Here is a 15,054-nt window from a genome sequence, read left to right as displayed (position 1 = left end):
GGCCCTTTACTTCTGCTGTTCTGTTTCATTCTCAGTATCACCACAGTGGCCTTCCCTACGTGGGACATCCCCAGCAGTACTCCGTCCAGCCCACAGGACCCAGTACATTCTACCCTGGGCTCTTTCCTGCAGACTGCCCACTAGCATATGGTGAGTTTGGACTTCCCTTTCTCTACCCCCACCTGGGAAACACACATGCGTGCTCTCACCGATAAAGAGACCTTTCTTCTGGGTATTCCCGCTGGCTGAAACTGGTTTTTCTTTTGCTCTCTAACTGAAACCAGTGCTTTTTTTTGGTCACCACTAGTGGCAGGGCCTTCATACTATCCTGGTCAGACCATATACACCAAATCTCCATCTATAATAGTGCATACAGCTCAGCAGCCTCCACCCACTAAGAGGGTAAAGAAAACAGTGAGTATTCCCCATGCCTCAGAGGTGAAATTAATTTAATTGTAGATTGACTTAATAGATGCAATAACTTGCTGTTCGCTAAGATCCGTATCCGAGACCCTAACCAGGATGGCAAGGATATCACAGAGGAGATCATGTCAGGAGTAGGCATTAGCCAGAGCACAAGCCCACCAGTGGGACGTCCCTGCACTACCCCTACTGCTCCACAGGTAAGCCATTCAGTCCCGCAGCCCGAGCCCCTGACAAAACTATATTTAACATTTGCAGATGTTCAAAAGAAAAGACAGAGGTGAATATAGAAATAATATTATTTATTTTTTATTTTATTCTTCCTTGGCTTCTCCTGAATTCAGATAGGCTCTGCCCATTAGATTTCACTTTTTTGTTTGTTTGTTTGTTTTATTTTTTTGCTAATTTCAAACCAGTCCTAGGATTTTCACACAATCGGAGTGAAATTGGTGTCAAAATATTTGCAAGAGTCTGAATCTCAATAATTATTTAAACAAAAACCTGACATAAAAAATGCAGCTGTCCTATTCCAGTCTAATATTAGTAGTACAAATTAGTAGTACAAAGGTCAGGCTTTAACTTTAACTTTAACTAGCTGTCACTCCTGAAGGACATGTTCAGATTTCATGAAATTTAAAAGACTTATACCAGTATTGACTTTGAGGTAGCTTACCAAATGTAGCAGTTTTGTCAATATGGGGCATTATAATATGCAAATAACTGTTTCTCAATGACTGCTCTTCTGATCAAGATGAAATTTTGCATACTGCTTCTGTAAGCAAGCTGAAGGATTCCTAAGGATGACTCAAACATTGGCTAATGTTTTTCAGGTAATGGGCTAATCATAGAACTGGCTTCAGTGGACTTCTATAACGTTGATTCTTGTAGAAATAACTTTAAATTTAAATATCCTACTACTTTTTATGTTGCTGATGAACTGTAACACATTAGTCGTAGGACCTTTCTCCAATCTTCCCAAATTTGGTATCAAAATATTGATGAGACTGAAACATGTTGATATTTGTATGGTATATGACACTTACATACCTATCAATCCTTCCAAGGTGTACTGATTCATTCAAAACAGCTGAAAAAAAATTAAGACTTCTTTGAGTAATTCTTATGAAACTTGACATGAGTATTGATTTATGGACTTTGAGCTAGCATGGGAATTATAGGACATTTTTGCCAACAGAGCCCCTCTGACATATGAAAAGGTATTTAAAAACAGAAAAATGAGTCAATCCCATTGTGTACCAATTGTGCATGAGAAATGCAGTTTATACAGTGCAATACTTTGTGACTATTTCATAAAAAAAGTTCAATACGTTTTGTAAATCTTTTTTTAGCCTGATTTTTGATACCTAAATTAGTTGGGCAAATGCACCTTTCAAACAAGTCAGTGACCTTTTGATCTAGAGATACCTTTTAAATGTAAAAAATGCAGATCTTCTTGTAAATAATGATCAAAAATATGTGTATTTAACTATCAATCCCCAAGAGCAGGATTTTTATTAATAGGCTAAAACTTAGCCATAGAGTGTTAGATTATCACCAAACTTCAATGGTGTATATGAACATACTGTGAATGCAAGTACATTTGGGGTGAACTGACCTTGTGGGGGAACTATATTTCTTAGTCATGTCGAATCAGAAAAATAATATTTATATAAAGCAATTCAGCAGAGAAAATTGAGAGATTGGTTTCAAAATACAACATTCCTGGAAACAAAATGTCAAAACCAACCACAAAGGCTGGTGAACTTAATATGGCATGTCATCAGCAACCAAGTTGTGCAGATGTGATAAAATGATTGGACCCTTTACTTGCCACCTGCAGCTATAATAAATGTAATTCTAATGTATGTCATGAATTCCCTAGATGAAGGAAGTTGGACATTTCAATAGCAACACACCTCCCTTGATGGAATGACTGGGTACAGAAATTAGTTGACCAGAAAGGCCAGAAAAATAGCACAACCACAGCCTTCAAACCAGACAACAAAGCTGCTTAATGCTGACAGTTTTATTTTTTTTTCAAATACAAAATACAGACTCACTCTCAATAAATAACCATTTGATGAACTAATGCAGAATATAAATTAAGACACTGACACAAGCTTTACTGTAGTTACTAAGCATTTAGGTTTGGGTGTTTTTAGGACTTGGTGGGATGGTTACGAGAAAATATTGGCATATTAGATAAGCAGAAAAATACTATGGATGGGTTCAACACATGATGTGCGTACGAGAATTATGGAAATCGGGTCAGCTTTGGAATAGAGAGGAGCGTTAGGCACATACTAATAATATTAATACATTTTCAGAGACACACAATATCCATCCTGCCAAGGACAGGCAGTGATCAGTGAACCAGGCAGCCAGTAAGAGAAATAAAATCACCAAGAAAGTCAGGCTTTTTGCTGTTTGTTTTCAAAAAAATGTCCTTGACAGAACACAAGATATGACTGAATGAGCAAAGTTACATTTATATAGAGCCTTTCAAAGAACATACAATGCTTGAACTAATAACAGACACCTGTTCATTTCAACACAATGGGAGAAATTACTCTGCTCACAGAGCTTAGTAACGCCTTAGAGGAAAATTGGCTGCTGCACTTTAAAACACTGAGCGTTATTCTTAAAACACATAAAAGGTGCAAGATCACACGTTGTCGTGTGAGCACCTCAGTCGTAAAAAGGGCTGAGTTGTCATGAATACGCTATGATCAGGAGTAGTCGGCCGTACTGCTGCGGCATCCGGTCAAATCAACCGTCCTCTAAGAATCAGCGCAGTACTAGTTTTGGTAATAGCAGCATCTATGGACATAAACGGCGGCGAAACGGATGGTTTCTTTCTCGTCAACTTTATAGTCCATCACACCTGCTCCTATAGATCGGGATAAAATCTCCATACCAAAACCTCTGTGCATTGGCATGATGAAAATTTAGAGCGCGCAAATCCTTCACTTCTGAAACAGCAGAAATTATGTAATTTTACGCAGATTAAAAAAAAAACCCTCAACGCTAAAGACTGCTGTTGACGGAGTTTTAATGTAAATATAGTAGGTTGGGGAAGTGTAACGATGAGCAGTGTGTGGAAAAGAGTGAGATTTATTAGGGGCAAATCCAAAGTCCAGGGTCAAATTATTAACATGGAGAGTCCGAGAATTCACGATAAACTAAAGTAAAGAAAAGTGCACGAAGACAAACCAGGGATGCAGGCTATAACATTGGGGCGAGGATAAACATTCAGGCTTATATTCACATGCACGGAAGCCTCGATTAACAAACAGCAGCTGGACTTACAATAAATAGCAACAAGACTAAATTTTTGCTTTTTCCTTTATGAACTGCAGACAAAACTATATTTAACATTTGCAGATGTTCAAAAGAAAAGACAGAGGTGAATATAGAAATAATATTATTTATTTTTTATTTTATTCTTCCTTGGCTTCTCCTGAATTCAGATAGGCTCTGCCCATTAGATTTCACTTTTTTGTTTGTTTGTTTGTTTTATTTTTTTGCTAATTTCAAACCAGTCCTAGGATTTTCACACAATCGGAGTGAAATTGGTGTCAAAATATTTGCAAGAGTCTGAATCTCAATAATTATTTAAACAAAAACCTGACATAAAAAAATGCAGCTGTCCTATTCCAGTCTAATATTAGTAGTACAAATTAGTAGTACAAAGGTCAGGCTTTAACTTTAACTTTAACTAGCTGTAACTCCTGAAGGACATGTTCAGATTTCATGAAATTTAAAAGACTTATACCAGTATTGACTTTGAGGTAGCTTACCAAATGTAGCAGTTTTGTCAATATGGGGCATTATAATATGCAAATAACTGTTTCTCAATGACTGCTCTTCTGATCAAGATGAAATTTTGCATACTGCTTCTGTAAGCAAGCTGAAGGATTCCTAAGGATGACTCAAACATTGGCTAATGTTTTTCAGGTAATGGGCTAATCATAGAACTGGCTTCAGTGGACTTCTATAACGTTGATTCTTGTAGAAATAACTTTAAATTTAAATATCCTACTACTTTTTATGTTGCTGATGAACTGTAACACATTAGTCGTAGGACCTTTCTCCAATCTTCTCAAATTTGGTATCAAAATGTTGATGAGACTGAAACATGTTGATATTTGTATGGTCTATGACACTTACATACCTATCAATCCTTCCAAGGTGTACTGATTCATTCAAAACAGCTGAAAAAAAATTAAGACTTCTTTGAGTAATTCTTATGAAACTTGACATGAGTATTGATTTATCGACTTTGAGCTAGCATGGGAATTATAGGACATTTTTGCCAACAGAGCCCCTCTGACATATGAAAAGGTATTTAAAAACAGAAAAATGAGTCAATCCCATTGTGTACCAATTGTGCATGAGAAATGCAGTTTATACAGTGCAATACTTTGTGACTATTTCATAAAAAAAGTTCAATACGTTTTGTAAATCTTTTTTTAGCCTGATTTTTGATACCTAAATTAGTTGGGCAAATGCACCTTTCAAACAAGTCAGTGACCCTTTGATCTAGAGATACCTTTTAAATGTAAAAAATGCAGATCTTCTTGTAAATAATGATCAAAAATATGTGTATTTAACTATCAATCCCCAAGAGCAGGATTTTTATTAATAGGCTAAAACTTAGCCATAGAGTGTTAGATTATCACCAAACTTCAATGGTGTATATGAACATACTGTGAATGCAAGTACATTTGGGGTGAACTGACCTTGTGGGGGAACTATATTTCTTAGTCATGTCGAATCAGAAAAATAATATTTATATAAAGCAATTCAGCAGAGAAAATTGAGAGATTGGTTTCAAAATACAACATTCCTGGAAACAAAACCTCAAAACCAACCACAAAGGCTGGTGAACTTTATATGGCATGTCATCAGCAACCAAGTTGTGCAGATGTGATAAAATGATTGGACCCCTTAATTGCCACCTGCAGCTATAATAAATGTAATTCTAATGTATGTCATGAATTCCCTAGATGAAGGAAGTTGGACATTTCAATAGCAACACACCTCCCTTGATGGAATGACTGGGTACAGAAATTAGTTGACCAGAAAGGCCAGAAAAATAGCACAACCACAGCCTTCAAACCAGACAACAAAGCTGCTTAATGCTGACAGTTTTATTTTTTTTTCAAATACAAAATACAGACTCACTCTCAATAAATAACCATTTGATGAACTAATGCAGAATATAAATTAAGACACTGACACAAGCTTTACTGTAGTTACTAAGCATTTAGGTTTGGGTGTTTTTGGGACTTGGTGGGATGGTTACGAGAAAATATTGGCATATTAGATAAGCAGAAAAATACTATGGATGGGTTCAACACATGATGTGCGTACGAGAATTATGGAAATCGGGTCAGCTTTGGAATAGAGAGGAGCGTTAGGCACATACTAATAATATTAATACATTTTCAGAGACACACAATATCCATCCTGCCAAGGACAGGCAGTGATCAGTGAACCAGGCAGCCAGTAAGAGAAATAAAATCACCAAGAAAGTCAGGCTTTTTGCTGTTTGTTTTCAAAAAAATGTCCTTGACAGAACACAAGATATGACTGAATGAGCAAAGTTACATTTATATAGAGCCTTTCAAAGAACATACAATGCTTGAACTAATAACAGACACCTGTTCATTTCAACACAATGGGAGAAATTACTCTGCTCACAGAGCTTAGTAACGCCTTAGAGGAAAATTGGCTGCTGCACTTTAAAACACTGAGCGTTATTCTTAAAACACATAAAAGGTGCAAGATCACACGTTGTCGTGTGAGCACCTCAGTCGTAAAAAGGGCTGAGTTGTCATGAATACGCTATGATCAGGAGTAGTCGGCCGTACTGCTGCGGCATCCGGTCAAATCAACCGTCCTCTAAGAATCAGCGCAGTACTAGTTTTGGTAATAGCAGCATCTATGGACATAAACGGCGGCGAAACGGATGGTTTCTTTCTCGTCAACTTTATAGTCCATCACACCTGCTCCTATAGATTGGGATAAAATCTCCATACCAAAACCTCTGTGCATTGGCATGATGAAAATTTAGAGCGCGCAAATCCTTCACTTCTGAAACAGAAGAAATTATGTAATTTTACGCAGATTAAAAAAAAAACCCTCAACGCTAAAGACTGCTGTTGACGGAGTTTTAATGTAAATATAGTAGGTTGGGGAAGTGTAACGATGAGCAGTGTGTGGAAAAGAGTGAGATTTATTAGGGGCAAATCCAAAGTCCAGGGTCAAATTATTAACATGGAGAGTCCGAGAATTCACGATAAACTAAAGTAAAGAAAAGTGCACGAAGACAAACCAGGGATGCAGGCTATAACATTGGGGCGAGGATAAACATTCAGGCTTATATTCACATGCACGGAAGCCTCGATTAACAAACAGCAGCTGGACTTACAATAAATAGCAACAAGACTAAACTAAAACAGGGCTTAAAAACATGGTCACATGAGCATTAAACCAGACACAAGTGCAAATTATGAGGGGTGCAGAAAACGAAACGAAGGAATGGAACCACAACAAGGGAGTAAATCAAAATAAAGACACTAGACAGGGAAACCGTGGAGACATGAACGCTAGGAGGGTGGTCAGTGGTGACAGGAAGCTTGTTTCAGTCATGGATGTCTTTGGCAAAATGAATGCAACTAAAATGCTTTCCTCATGTGTCCTAATAACCAAATAATAACCAAGTTCTTCTTTATTTCTAAATAATATGCCTTTCGGAAATTGTATAACTGCTTGTGTTATATTACTTTCTTTTATTCAGAAACACAGGAGACTCAGGTGAAAAGTGTGATGGAAATTATACACTTATTATTATATCCTAAAACTTGTCTCACCTAATCGTAGTCATCAGTTTATTAGATAAATGCATACCTATTTTTATGTTTGTGTTTCACATGTTCCATCCCTTTTCTTTTCTTTGAAAGAAAAATTCCTTAACTTAATCAAAGACTAGGATTAAAAAAATAATAATAATAAAATCATAGACAGGTCAGCTGAGCCCACTCCCTTGTCGTAATGTCCCCATATTGACAGTTAAATACCACATATTAAATACAATAGAGACTGGAGTGTCTTGTTTTTCTCTGAACATTCCACAGTGCATCTAGAATTTTAATAGTTGTTTATTTCTGCTCAGTTTTTCTGCTCTTATTTTAATTTGTTTTTGTCTTAAGGAGAAAAAAAAGGGCGACAAACGAGACCTGTGACCCCAGGGGGAAATCATGGATCAGATGCCTCAAACCAAGTCACTGTGTAAACAACACCAGGTTCATGTTTTAGTGTGAGGAATGAGTGCAGGAGTGTTTTGGAAGAGCAAATACAAACACTAACAAGAAGAGAACAAAGAAAACAGGAAGGAGAAGCTCCTTTCCTTTTTGAGTTACTTACTGAGTTCATTCTCATAGCAAGTTCATTACACCTTGTGTACTTGTTGTAGTGCAGTTTGCTGTTTCTATATTGGCTGAGAGAAGGAGCAGACCTGTTCCATTTACATTTAAACAACAGAATCTTGTCAGTGGAGGATGTACTTTCTCAAACCTTTTTAACTGGTATCTCGCCTCTGTGTCTCTCTGTGTTCGCAGGACAGGGACCACTGCACGCCTCGCACCAGAACACCTTTCCAGTGATGACTCCCCTCGTGTGGAATTAGTTCACAGCTGTTTAGTCTTATACTTATCCACAACTAGGATTAGTCCATTTACTATTTCTTAGAAGTGGGGATCAAGAACATTGGAAGACGTGAGTAGTTTTTTGGAGCAATACAGATCAATACATAAAAACAGGCAAATGACCTGGTTATACCCAAATACATCCATAAACATATCAAACAAAGTAATGCTTAGGTATGAATTTTCTTGACTTCGTGACCTATTATGAAGCTTAACTTGTTATGAAGTGACACATGTGATAATGTTCACACATTTAGCTGCAATTCTTTGTTTAACTTCAGAGGGTTAAATGGAGCTCACTCAGATGATGGTGTTGACTGCTTCAAGGATTTTCACTAGAAGTTATATAACTGCAAGTTATATTACCGATGTCTAAGTGTATGCAGCGCAGAATTCTTTATTCGTAATGTAATACATGTCCTATTTAATTCTACAAGATAAACAGGTTGGAAAATATTTGTGTAAAATAGATTATGATTATTTTTGGAACATAAAGCCATGCAAACATTGTAAGTGGACATCAAGGAAAAATATAAAATAAAAGAATAGTATAGCATACAGTTACAGGGTATTCCTGTTTTCATTGATTACTAGAGAAGCTCTTTGTCTCCCTCTTGTGGCCATTGTTGTCTGAGCCGATTGTTGTCTTGATTGTTAAGGGCCTTGCTCAGAGAACCAACAGTGGCAACTTGGCAGCAGTAGGGCTGGAACTGGTAAGCTTCTGACTACATGTCAAGTATCTTAACCACTGAGCTACCACTGATCACTGCTGGGGGTAACCATAAATGTTAGAATTTAAAATGTTGGATACTAAACTATTTAAAAAAACATTTTGGAACATTTATTTATTTCATTTCCCCTAACCTTTGACAGCACGGCTAGTCCAGACCTCTATATATGCATCTTCTTACCCCTTCTCTCTGCACACAAAAAATAAAACGCATTGAGAAGAGACTAATTGCCCAAAGGATAAAAAATAAAATGACATATATAATGATAAAAGGAAAAGGTAAATAGATAACAGTAGATGTGTTAATATAAAATCAAAAGTCATCTAAACAGAACTCAATGCAATAAGTGTGTTTTGAGATGTTTTTGTTTTGCTGTTGGTTTTTTTTTTTTTTTTTTTTTTTTTGCTTTCAAGTGCTAATGCCATTATGAGTTGCTAGACCATGAAGACATTTAAAGACATTTAAAGAATAATAAAATAATTAGATTTTGCTGTAAAAGACAGATGTCATGTTCACACTGCACAACTGCACTGCTTAATGTGAGCAGACATCTGGCAGACACGCTTATCTATAGCAACTTACAGTTTCAACTATATTACAGAGCTAGGTCCATATAGCGGTAGGAGTTTGATTCAGTTCAGTTCAGCTCACTCAGGCTTTCATTTCTGTTTTCTTGTCTTCAGGTTTTGTTTCATTGTCCCTAATAGGTCCAACTTGTGCTTGTCTACTCATGTCTCACTGTCCTCCTTTGCTTGATGTCACAACTTCATTGATACCTAAAGTGAATGCAGGAAATATCACATGTTCTTTGAGTAGGAATCAAACATCATTGCTCTAATACACTGGACTGATAGTGGACTCTGCCGAGGTACACCTACCCCTGATGTTGTGATGTTACTGAGCCTCATCCTGTCTCAGATGCCTTGGCTACTCCCATCATCCCCTGATGTCCCCTGTTGTAGCCCACACCACCTCCACCCCAACCAGCTACTCTCTGTTGCCCTTAATGGACGTTCTCTTGCGACTTGGGTCTCGGACACATGCACACTATCAGGACAAGACTAGAACCTCCAGAAAGTTGGTCTAAACATTAAATGCTTATTTCATTTTTTAATTTAGGTCTCTCTTTAAACAGCCAGAGGAGGATGGGGCCCCTTTGAGTCTTGGTTCCTCTTGACGTTTCTTCCTCATGCTCTAGGGAGCTTTTCCTTGCCACTGTCACCCTTGGCTTGCTTACTGGGGGCTTGGACTTGGACATTTGAAAAGCTGCTTTGTAATAGCACCTGTTGTAAATAAAATAAAATAAAATACAATTTTAAAAGTACTTTATAAATAAATTTTGAGTATTTGATTTTTATATGTAATCTTAAAATGTATAAGATAACTAAAATGTGTTTTTTAATCATTACATTTTTTCACTTAAAACAAATATATAATTTGGATAGTCCCAATAATCTAGAAAAATCAGATCTCATCATTACAGTGCCAACAACACATCAACATCACCAGACTTCAAAGCACTTGTCTGAGAGGAAGATTTGTATGCCTGTAATTCTGTTGTTGAAGAGCCTATAAAATCAAAATAGGCTTTTAAATTTGAAATTTTAAACTAAAATAAATACAGCCTTATTTTACATGCCTAAACACACACACACACAGTTACCTCACAGTGTGAATATTGTTGTTGGTGGAGACAGTATCATAGATCCTCTTTGCTGACACATCAATGATGTCATTGTGACTGAGGCTGAAATTAGATGGATTATAATTACCACATTGTTCAGGATTCCCAAACACACCTCCCTCTACTAAATCACCATGTAGCAGTACAAACACCTGTAGATTTATATATCAATGAATTAAATTAATGAACGAATGAATGAATAAACGAATGACTGAATTAGCAAATGAATGAATAAGCAAAGCAATAAATAGTATATTTGTGTCAGTGGACCTGAGTCATTAATGGGCAGATAATTATGCATTTTGACATTTTAAACAAAATATCAATTCTTTCAGTTCTTGTACAAATGACTTGTTATTTATCAGGCATGAAACTGTAAATCATAAAGAGTCTGTTATGCCTTATTTCTCTTTTTAATGAGAACATGTGTTTCTACAAGCAGTCTGGATATTCTGTAGACCACAGAGGTCCATCCTGCCAAGTACAGGCAGTGATCAGTGAACCAGGCAGCCAGTGAGAGAGGTCGTCATTTCCAAATAAAATCACCAAGAAAATCAGGCTTTTTGCTGTTTGCTTTTGAAAAATTAAGTCCTTGAAGGAACACAGGATATGACTGAATGAGCAAAGTTACATTTATATAGAGCCTTTCAAGGAACATACAATGCTTTACAATGAACACACACAGCTTCTACATTCAGTCACCCTGCCGGATTTTGTGTTAAATTGTGAGAAAAAGAGTAAAATGTGTTATATCTATGTTAGTGTTCACTGTGCACTCAACAATCAAGACTCTCTACACATCCCTCCTCCCGCTTGTCCACTCACTGCAGGATGTGGGCTTTGTGCTGGTGTGCGAACAGCAGCTGCAGGCAGTGGTCAGTGAGCTGACAGTGGCTAAGGTCCAGTTCTGAAAGCCCTTCAGAATGTTCCAGAAACAGTGCCAGTGACCTACAGGCCTGGTCCAGCCGGGTCTGACTGAGGATCACCATCTTACCCAGAGCCCGGGAGAGAACCACAGCGCGTCTCACACACTCCACATCAGTCCCCACACAGACAAGAGAGAGGAACTGGAGCAGCATGGCTTTATTGCAGCTGAACACAATCAACGTTCACCAACATGTAGAGTCACAAAACACTAACACACTCACATAACTACTAACATTAATGCTATTTACACACATTTTGTTTCAAATGATAAAATTATTTTCCTTTTTCCAGAATGTTTCCCTAGTTTGTGTGGTGTTGAGTCAGTGGCTTACTGAAGGGTGACTGTGTGTAAAATGGGGAAGAGTTGCCCTCACAGCCGTGTAGAGTGAGATGTGTGTGTGTGTGTGTGTGTGTGTGTGTGTGTGTGTGTGTGTGTGTGTGTGTGTGTGTGTGTGTGTGTGTGTGTGTGTGTGTGTGTGTGTGAGAGAGAGCTCTCTGGATGACCATGGAGACGACTCTGCAGTGCTCAGTGCTCAGAGTCAGTGTGTGTTTCTGTGTGTCTGCTGTGAGGTCCAGAGCAGAGCAGCAGGAGAAATCCAGTCTGTGCTGCAGAGCGAAGAGCAGATCTGTTGCTGCTGCCCCCTGCTGTAGTTCAGAGACACTGTAGCAGTGGAGCAGCCTCAGCAACAGCAGCCTGTCAACACGGAGAAAACAAAACACACACAGACATTGGCAGGGCAATTAATTTCAGGTTAATATAAATATTTCACCTAAATTTAACAATTTCCTCCAGAAAGTCATTTTATTCTGAAGTAAATATCCATGGATATTGCTGATTACCTGACAGGAGTCTCAATAAAACCTAAATGATGCTGGCACAAAATGACTTTTGAGGAAACTCGTGAAAAACACATAAACGTACATAAACGTTTATATAACACTCCCTAAACAGACCAGTTCTGTGTTAAAATTCTGATTGTGAGAAAAGTTCAAGCCTGAGACGGGAGACGTGTTAGAGCAGTGGCTCAATGCTCTCCAGCTCCGCCTTTGGTATGGAGGTGAAAAGCAGGCTGAGAGAGACTGCTGTGCAGTGCTGGAGGGTGAAGCGCAGGGCAGCACAGTGGACAGAGTCCAGCTCTCTGCTGTTCAGGTTGATGCAGTTCTCTGCTGAACTCAGCAAGCTGGACACACAGTGATCAGAGCCAGTCTGATAGATCTCTCTGAAGATGGACAGTACAAAGCTGGAGCTCAGCCTGGGGAGAACACACACAGACACACATTTCCAGGTCTCATGCTGTACAGTATAATTAAAGTGTTTGGACTGTTACTAACTGTGTGAACAATCTGAGCCACACAACACATGACTGTATTCTCTCACCTTCTGATCTGAAGTCTGGCCAGTACAGGCAGAAGGTCTCTGGGGTTTTGTTACTTAATGTTGGGGATGTGTAGTGATCCGATGAGCTGGTTGAAGCTCGTCTACTTTGCCGTAACGTCACCCATTCGCCTTGCTGTCTGGATGCGTACTTCTAGTGCTAGAGTCTTCTCTGTCAGACTAACAATTCATCTACACTTCTCACAGATAAAACTGCTACTAATGACGAAGAATAAACATGCTGCATTCAGTGCTCTGAACCAGAACATAAGTCATGATGAAAAGCAAAATGTTAACATTACTTATGTTTGTGGTAGTTCCTTAGATATAGTTTGTGATGATAAAGTAGCTTTCCATGGAATTTACCAGTTTCCAGGTAGAAAGTAATTAAATACAACGAAAAATTTGTTAAACAGATAGAGAGCAGTAAGAGCTAGTATGCTGAAACAGTTTCAAAAACAGGAAGCTTCCTTATGAAGGAAAGAGGTTGTTATGAACCTCACCATTTTGACAGCGAGTATTAACCATGGCTATAAAACCATGTGAATAATTCAGTTATGGGATTAATCCACAAAATAGCACATCAAATCTAATTATTTGGCCAGTACAGGGTTATGCAATATTCCTTCATCTCAGCAAAATGCAATAGCTTGACTTCCTTAACTGATTAATAATTAAAAAATATCTTTCTTGACTATAAGAATATATCTTACCCATTAGACAGATTAAACATCCAGTGAGTGTGTATCCTGGCATGTTAATGTAAAAGGCAGCTCCTACTGGATTTGGGGAAAGATTAGTAAAAGATTTCAAGTATCTGCAAAGCAGAAAACTGCCTATTCAACAGGCATGAATGATGTGCTACCGAAGTAGTTGTGTTATTTGCATAGCCTAATTAATATGCATGCAGATCATGTTCTATAGAACCTATATTGTTATATTAAAATTTCACTATTGCTTTTTTGCTTCACAATTGTTACACATAATTGCTGCACCCGATACAAGGATAGGAATTCCAATTTATTCATACTGGACAGAAGAATCATTAATGGCTGCTGAGTGAAGCACTTTCATTGAAAATTCATCCACCAATTAAAATTTTTATTTATTTTTTTATTTTTTGTAACCACATCAGCCAGGAATACATTCCAGCTCTGTTTTAGAACACTGGCTGTGATTCATTACATTTTGGCAATTGTGAAAACAAACTGGATGATACTTCTAAAAGTAATTGTGTTTGCAGTTTATTTGCACAGTTACATAAACAACACTGGTAGCATAGTCAACTGGCTTGATGGTTTTCCAGTGCACGACACTGTGTTACCAGGGCTGGCCCAAGCCTGTGTGGGGCCCTATGCAGAAATCTTAGCTGCCACTGACATAACACAGGTAAAAAATCAAATAGAAATAAATACATGGTCTTTGGCACCCTCTTGGTGGCTTTAGCAGGCTCTTGTTTTGCTTATATGGCAGGACAATTGTTCTGCTGTTATCCTACCTATAGAGCAGTCCTATTTAGATTTAATGCATATATGTACATCAGCGTTAGCCCAGGTTTCTGGTGTTTATTTTAGATGCATTTTTGGTTGTATATATTATAATTAGGCTACTGTGGACAATTTAATACCATATAGCTACAGCACCTGTACTTCACACACATGTAGTAATCGGATCTAGATAGTTGCCAACCCTATTAAAATATTAGGTTTATAGTATAATATTTGAATTAAACAGACAAAGCATTAATCACAATCATTTGCATGATGATTAAATCTTGAACCAAAAATGTATCAGAGAGCTGTAGTGTTTTTCACAGACACACACCCAATTAAACTGTGCTTGACCATTTCTTGCCCTCTATATCATTCTCTGCAGTTTACTGAGAAAGACCTGACACTGGGTAATGCCATTGTCTCTTCGAAGGCCAAAACAACAACAATCTTGGTTATCAAAGATTCACTCCACCCTGACCACAGCCTCTTCTTTTAGAAATCTGCAGAAATAAATATATGAATTTATTACCCCCCATCAGTGGACCTTTAGAGCTTTATTATTCAAAATAAGACAGACAGATGAACAGACAAACGCAAAATGTATATATAATATTTTTAAGTATTCCCCATCTGCACCATTACAGGAATAATGTGTGTGTGTGTGTGTGTGTGTGTGTGTGTGTGTGTGTGTGTGTGTGTGTGTGTGTGT

Source organism: Electrophorus electricus, unplaced genomic scaffold, assembly GCF_041902795.1.
Source record: "Electrophorus electricus isolate QZ-2024a unplaced genomic scaffold, ASM4190279v1 Scaffold36, whole genome shotgun sequence".
NCBI lineage: Eukaryota > Metazoa > Chordata > Actinopteri > Gymnotiformes > Gymnotidae > Electrophorus > Electrophorus electricus.
The sequence above is the reverse complement of the archived record's forward strand: the minus strand, read 5'-3'. Positions refer to the sequence as shown.